Source organism: Priapulus caudatus, unplaced genomic scaffold, assembly GCF_000485595.1.
Source record: "Priapulus caudatus unplaced genomic scaffold, Priapulus_caudatus-5.0.1 Scaffold1259, whole genome shotgun sequence".
Lineage (NCBI taxonomy): Eukaryota > Metazoa > Priapulida > Priapulimorpha > Priapulimorphida > Priapulidae > Priapulus > Priapulus caudatus.
The window spans coordinates 18,552-25,764 of NW_014578320.1; the positions used below are offsets into that span (position 1 = coordinate 18,552).

The window sequence follows — 7,213 nt, forward strand, 5'->3', positions numbered from 1 at the left end:
GAGAGAGAGAGAGAGAGAGAGAGAGAGAGAGAGAGAGAGAGAGAGAGAGAGAGAGAGACGGCAGCAGTGCATATATTGTATATTTACGGCAATCAACAAAGCGTCACGCGTGTACGCAATCGCGCGTTCACTGTGTGAGTGGATGTCCGGATGCGTAGCCTGGAGGCTAGGCGACCGGTTCCGGACGCGTAGCCTGGAGGCTAGGCGACCGGTTCCGGGTGCGTAGCCTGGAGGCTAGGCGACCGGTTCCGGACGCGTAGCCACTGCGATTTTATTTACATCCACGCCTACCAATCAGCGAGCTTGTTCATACGTTAAAAAATGGTGACCGCTAAAGCGATGTAAATAAAAGAAATTTATCTGTCACATGATCGATTGCTAGCTGAAGAAGCACGACAGGACTTTTGTAAGTTTCGGGATTATTGCTTGTTTAATTATTAGTAATGGTGAATAATACGAACGTATCTAAATTATGGGGTTTGCTTCGACTCAGATTAGTCTATCTATGACTAGGCTTATGCCGACACGAGTCACTGCTATAGTCTGTGTAGATCTGTGTAGTCTGTGTAGAGTATAGATCTGACAATCCGATTATCATATGATAATGAAGTAATCAGTTCTGATAAAGACTAAAGAGTAAAGTAATTAAACTACATGAAGTATAAGTACAGTCAAATAAAGTTGACAAGTTGGAATGGGGTCAATGTTTACGATGGTTACGGAATAGCGCGTTCGAATGAATTTGTTTTCTGTTAAAGCAGCTAGTGGCTTGAAATAGAAGCCAAATTCCTCACTTTTGCATGTTTTTGTGCAACAATATTCACTCGTGCATAGGCCTACTAACGTAACGTCATCTCTAAGGCGATATATATGTATACACATTCAATAGCACGGCCAGGCTCTAAGACGTAAGTCACTAACAACTATAGCAGTATAGGGGTGATCGAGTATATTGCGATCTAGCTCTAGTACTATAGCCCGCTTACATTGACTGCCGCTGGCCGCTGGCCGCCAGCGGCAGTCAATGTGAGCGGGCTATAGTACTAGAGCTAATTGCGACCAAAACCCGTATTGCAATATATTGCAAATTGCAATACGACATAACAGTATTGCAATATTTTCCAATACGTATTACTATTGGGAAGTGTATACCATGCATGATAATTGATATAGTAACAAGAACCAGTGCCAGCAGTTCCCAGAACCAGTGCCCAGAACCAGTGAACCAGTTCCCAGAAACAGAACCAGAGAGACATATGATACAAGATTGCGTGGCACAGCTTTGCTGTTGATCCTAAGCGCTGCGCGCGGATGAGACGCGCAGTTCCGCGGGATATGCGCACGCAACAGCGGGGATGTTCAAGTATGAAGCGCTGTCCGCAGTGGAGACGTGCGCCAAATTCGAGGCCCGGCGCACGTCTCTACAGCGGTCAGCGGATGGTCTGTAGTTTTAGAAGATGGCAATGATTATATATGGACGATATTCTAGGAATTGGAGATAGTACAGTAGTAACAAAAATCACTCAGTCGTGCTCCAGATTAGCTGAATCAAAAAGATTAGAATTTAATGGTTATAAAATTTACCAACAAAGAAAGGATAGAGAAGGAGATATAAATAGGCAACCAAGTAATCAAAAAATGCACCAAATATTCATACCTAGAGGGGATTTAATTAATGATATAGGAGGTTATAACGATAATTATGATAAGAGTCCGAACTGAAAAATGTATTGGTTCATGATGAGGGAAATATTATGATGGGCAGAAGAGCAAAATTATGGAAATCATACTATAGAGGCAAGAGTGAAATTATACGAATGCACAGTTTTACCTTCTTTCCTAAATAACAGTGAAACATGGACTTAATGGAAGAAGTTAAAATGTTGGAGGATTTCGAAAATGAGTGCCTGCGCAAAATAATAATCACGCAGAAAACGCAGAATCACGCAAGAAAATCAATCGATTGGCCAACTCCACGACAATGGCGGGCTCTCGCATCCATGGGCACAATCTACAGAGCTATCCTAGTGTACGAAGGTGCACTGCATGCGTTTGCGCATCGCCTAGACCTGGTAACCCGTCGACAGTTCCACACGTACACTAACAGCGTCAGTATTAGCCGAAGTATACTTGCGCGGAGTGAGGTGGCGATACGCGGTACGCAGTCTATCATCGGCCGGAATTTCATTATTTACGAAAGTAACACAAGTCGGTATAGGAACTGTCGACTGTCGGTGGACGGCCCCATTTATGCCCCATCAATTGAAGAAGGTGGGGCTATATTCTGATTACGTGGAGATGCGGAAAATGCACACAAGATAGTACGTAGCGCAGTGCGTTTAAACGCGCGTGTTTATTTTTCGTATTTTGTGCCAAACTATCGTTAGGAAACCGTGTCTAGCCTAGCAGAATGCCCTAGTTCCTGAGATCGCGCCGATTTGGTACTGTGATGGGTCCCTACCTAAGAAAAATTTCAAGCGGAGGTGCGGTAGGCTGCTGATGGAGGACACCAGTGTCAATCCTCGGCTCGCCTCGGCATCAATGGCCGCATCATGTCCAGTCCACTCGGACCGAGCCGGCTGCCAACACAGTAAAATAGTCTTGTCGAACGATAGTGGGCGCTCGCTTCAGCTTGTATCACGCACAGCGCGCGGGCACTCAGGCAGAGCATAGGCTAATATATATATATACTTCCCTGGTTGACGTGCTGCGCTCCACGTGTGCCCGGGCACGTAGCTACCGCGCAGTGATCCATGCAGTATGGCGTCGTGGCAGGCATTGTGCTATCGAATATATACACCAGCGCAGTGCCATAATTTTTGAGCCATTAACATATCAGACATAAAGGCAAGTGTCAAGTAGTTTACTTTGCTTGTTATACCACCGTATCGTAAAATATCGATATCGGAATTGTATCGCGATATATCGAGTTTTCAAAATTATTGCAATATACCGATTATACTTGTCATATCGTGAACGGCCTACTAACAACCAATTCTATAAATATTTTGAACTTTTTCTTCGGATGTTCGATATTATGACCTCCTCGCTGAGCTTCAGTTTTCCGATATATGACCATCTTTGAAGGCTTCATTTGCATACATGTAGGGCCCTTCCTCAACCAGAGTTGAATTAAGAATTAAAGAAGGTGTGTAGTGGGTTGCATCACTCCTGAAACATGCTACCTAACTAAGCGTTATTAAATTCAGAGTGGCTATATGCCCAGCAGCCGCATAATTATATTCTGACGGCTGCCGGGCACGGTCTTCGATTTCCTAAAATGCCGCCAAGTTTTTAATTTTCAAGCGTATCTCAAGTAAACAAGGGTAGCCTTAGGTTATGGCTTAGGAACTCGAAGACCGTGCCGGCTGCCGGGCAATATAGCCACGCGTTTTAAATTCGCTTCCCATTTTCACTAAATCCTGGCTTTCACTTTTAATACAGTAGGAAATTGTTGTTAGACTTTATCTTCGTATTTGTTCTGCCCCATAAAAAGCAACTATATATCCTGCTAGGGTGGGGGTAGAAAACAGATCCCTCGAGCAGCATGTATTCTCAATGTGTTGATAGTCTATTTGTAGTAGTCATGGGAATTGATGGTATTTTGTGTCAATACTCCATTCCTTCTCCTCTCTTCACTTTTAATCGTGCATATAAAGAACGACGTAAAACATTTTGTACACTGTAGGAGGGAGCGTCGGGCAACTGCCGCATGTAATTTTTAAATAGGAAGGGCCGCTGAAGTGGGCGAACCATGCAGGTAGGATAATAAAATATTTTATTGCCATGAATATGGTCCAATTTTCAGTCCACATATATGTGTGTGTGCGTTCGTGCGTGCGTTCGTGTGTGTATATATATATATATATATATATAACCAGGAGTTAATAATGACAATTTGTCGCAGCAAGTATCAACGTCGGTATCGAGTGAAACGAGAGCGTGTAGAGTATTTTGTAGAGTACATGTATACAGACTCTGCTGAATGGGCGTTATTCTCACGCATAATTCCCATCCCTAGCGTTTATTGATTACATTGGTCAGGCGGTGCCTTGGCGTCGCTATTCGTAGTCGAGCGGCGTGTTAGATGGCACGTGGTTGCCACTTGTTCGAGCGCGTGACATTTGATTGTCACGTTGTGTGATCAATACATCATGTGAATGTCTCGCGTAGGTAGTAGTTTTCCGCCGTAGTTTTCCACGCTTCGGTCGTTCTGATCTGTTTTAGCGGCGTTTTCAATCCTCGAGCATCACATCACGTCACGTTGAACAGTGAACAGTCGTGTCGCGTGCTGCACGTTCGAATGTCTTCAAGTAAAGTTTTGAAATAGGAATCGCCCCGGAATCGGAATTGAAGTCTGAATTGGAATCGCCCTGGAACCGGAATTGAAATCAGAATCGTGACTCGTTTCTCCTTATTCCATTTCCGATCATTTTCTTGTTGCAGAGCATACTTAGCATGAGCATCTCGGACCCGAGGCTCGCTCGCTACGCATTTACGAAAAGTAAACACAGTCGGTATAGGAACTGGCCACGTCGGTGATGCCCCATTCATGCCCATTAACGAAGAAGCGGGGCTTATTCTGATTACGAAAATGCGAAAATGCAACAGAAGTATGTAGCGCGGCAGTGCGCTAAACGGCATGTTATTTTCGTTTTTGTGCCAAACTCTATCGTAGGAAACCGTTCTAGCCTAGCAGAATGGCCTAGAGTTACTGAGATCAGCGATTTGGTACTGTGATGGGTCCCCACCTAGAAAAATTTCAAAGGGAGGTGCGGCGTAGGCTGTGATTGGAGGACACAAAGTGTCAATCCTCGGCTCGCCTCGGCATCATGGCCGCATCATGTCCAGTGCGCTCGACCGAGCGCGCCAGCACAGTAAAATAGTCTTGTTGAACGATAGTGGGCGCTCGCTTCAGCTTGTATCACGCGCGCGCGCGGGCACTCAGGCGAGCATAGGCTATATATATATATACTCCCTGGTTGACGTGCTCGCTCACACGTGTGCCCGCACAGTAGTACCGCGCAGTGATCCATGCAGTATGCGTCGTGCAGGCATTGTGCTTTCGTAATATATACACCGCCAGTGCATAATTTTTGAGCCCATTTACAATATAGACATAAAGGCAAGTGTCAAGTAGTTTATTTCTTGCTATACCACCGTATCGTAAAATATCGATATCCGGAAGTTGTATCGCGATATATTGAGTTTTCAAAATATATTGCAATATACCTATATACCGGTATATTGTTACACCCCCTACTAACAACCATCTATAAATATTTCGAACTTCTTTCTTCGGATGTTCGATATATGACCTCTCGCTGAGCTTCAGTTTTCCGATATATGACCATCTTTTGAAGCTCATTTGCATACATGTAGGCCTCCCTCAACCAGAGTGAATTACCTACTAGCCGTTTTAAATTCAGAGTGGCTATATATGCCCAGCAGCCGGCATATATCTGACGGCTGCCGGGCACGGTCTTCGATATCCTAAATGCCCGGCAGTTTTTAATTTTCAGCGGTACCTCAAGTCAACAAGGGTTAGGGTTAGGGTTAGGAACTTTCGGGCATTTAGGAAATCGAAGACCGTGCCCGGCTGCCGGGCATATAGCCACAGCGTTTTAAATTCGTTCCCATTTTCACTAAATCCGAGCTTTCACTTTTATACAGTAGGAAATGTTGTTAGACTTTATCTTCGTATTTGTTCTGCATAAAAGCAACTATATATATCCTGCTGGGGTGGGGGTAGAAAACAGATCCCTCAGCATGTATTCTCAATGTGTGGATAGTCTATTTGTAGTCGTCATGGGAATTGATGGTATTCTGTGTGAATACTCCATTCCTTCTCCTCTCTTCACGTTTAATCGTGCATATAGAACGACGTAAAACATTTGTACACTGTAGGAGGGAGCGGTCGGGCACATGCCGCATGTCATTTTAAATAGGAAGGGCCGTGAAGTGGGCGAACCATGCAGGAAGGATAATAAAATATTTTATTGCCATGGATAGGGATGTCACGATCATCGATTATACTCGATCATCGGTTGAACAGTGGCTCGAACCAAGCGCTTGGTTATCAAATCCATAATCGATTTTATCGAAAAAAAAAAAAATCGAAATAAATATAAAATTAAATGAATGACAAGAAAACTTGAAAAAGTGATGAGAATCAGAGATATCATCGCTACTTATACAAGTTATCCTTTATTAACATACATGTATTATACACACAGTAGTAAACAGTGGCAAACAAACAGTAAACAGGGCTAAACAAGCACATACATGCACACACGTACATGCACACTACGTTACGCCACACGCAGGCATTCAACACCCCGAGTAACCTATTGTAACCGATCATCGGTTACTTGGGTCCAACCGATGATCGATTACGAAATTACAACCGATTGACAACACTAGCCATGGATATGATTCGATTTTCAGTTCACATATATGTGTGTGTGTGCGTGCGTTCGTGCGTTCGTGTGTGTATATATATATATAACCAGGAGTTAATAATGACAATTTGTCATTATTAACTCCTGATACAACCAAATGGTAACTTGTGAGTAAAAGTAATTAACCCAGCTTGTAATTTTCCGTCGCAGCAAGTATCAACGTCGGTATCGAGTGCTTTGCATTGTTTGCGTGAAACGAGAGCTTGTTGAGTATTTTGTAGAGTACATGTATACTGCTCTATTCTCATGCATAATTCCCATCCCTAGCGTTTATTGATTACATTGGTCAGGCGGTGCCTTGGCGTCGCTATTCGTAGTCAAGCGGCGTGTTAGATGGCACGTGGTTGCCACTTGTTTGAGCGCGTGACATTTGATTGTCACGTTGTGTGATCAATACATCATGTGATTGTGAATGTCTCACAGAGGTAGTAGTTTTCCGCCGTAGTTTTCCACGCTTCGGTCGTTCTGATCTGTTTTAGCAGCGTTTTCAATCCTCGAGCATCATATCACGTCACGTTGAACAGTGAACAGTCGTGTCGCGTGCTGCACGTTCGAATGTCTTCAAGTAAAGTTTTGAAATAGGAATCACCTCGGAATCGGAATTGAAGTCTGAATTGGAATCACCCTGGAACCGGAATTGAAATCAGAATCGTGACTCGTTTCTCCTTATATTCCATTTCCGATCGCTTTTTCTTGGTGCAGAGCATACTTAGCATGAGCATCTCGGACCCGAGGCTCGCTCGCTACGCATG

At 43.9% G+C, this 7,213-nt stretch overlaps 1 protein-coding gene across 1 annotated transcript in view; it reads left to right on the plus strand.

Moving 5' to 3' along the window:
* Window positions 1–311: 311 nt before the first annotated feature.
* Window positions 312–7,213, plus strand: part of LOC106816002 — a 15,034-nt gene continuing 8,132 nt past the window's right edge. The window contains exons 1-2 of the mRNA XM_014820534.1: window positions 312–406; window positions 4,447–4,613. The gene's annotated coding sequence lies outside the window, so the exon portion shown is untranslated. The remainder of the gene's footprint in view (window positions 407–4,446; window positions 4,614–7,213) is intronic.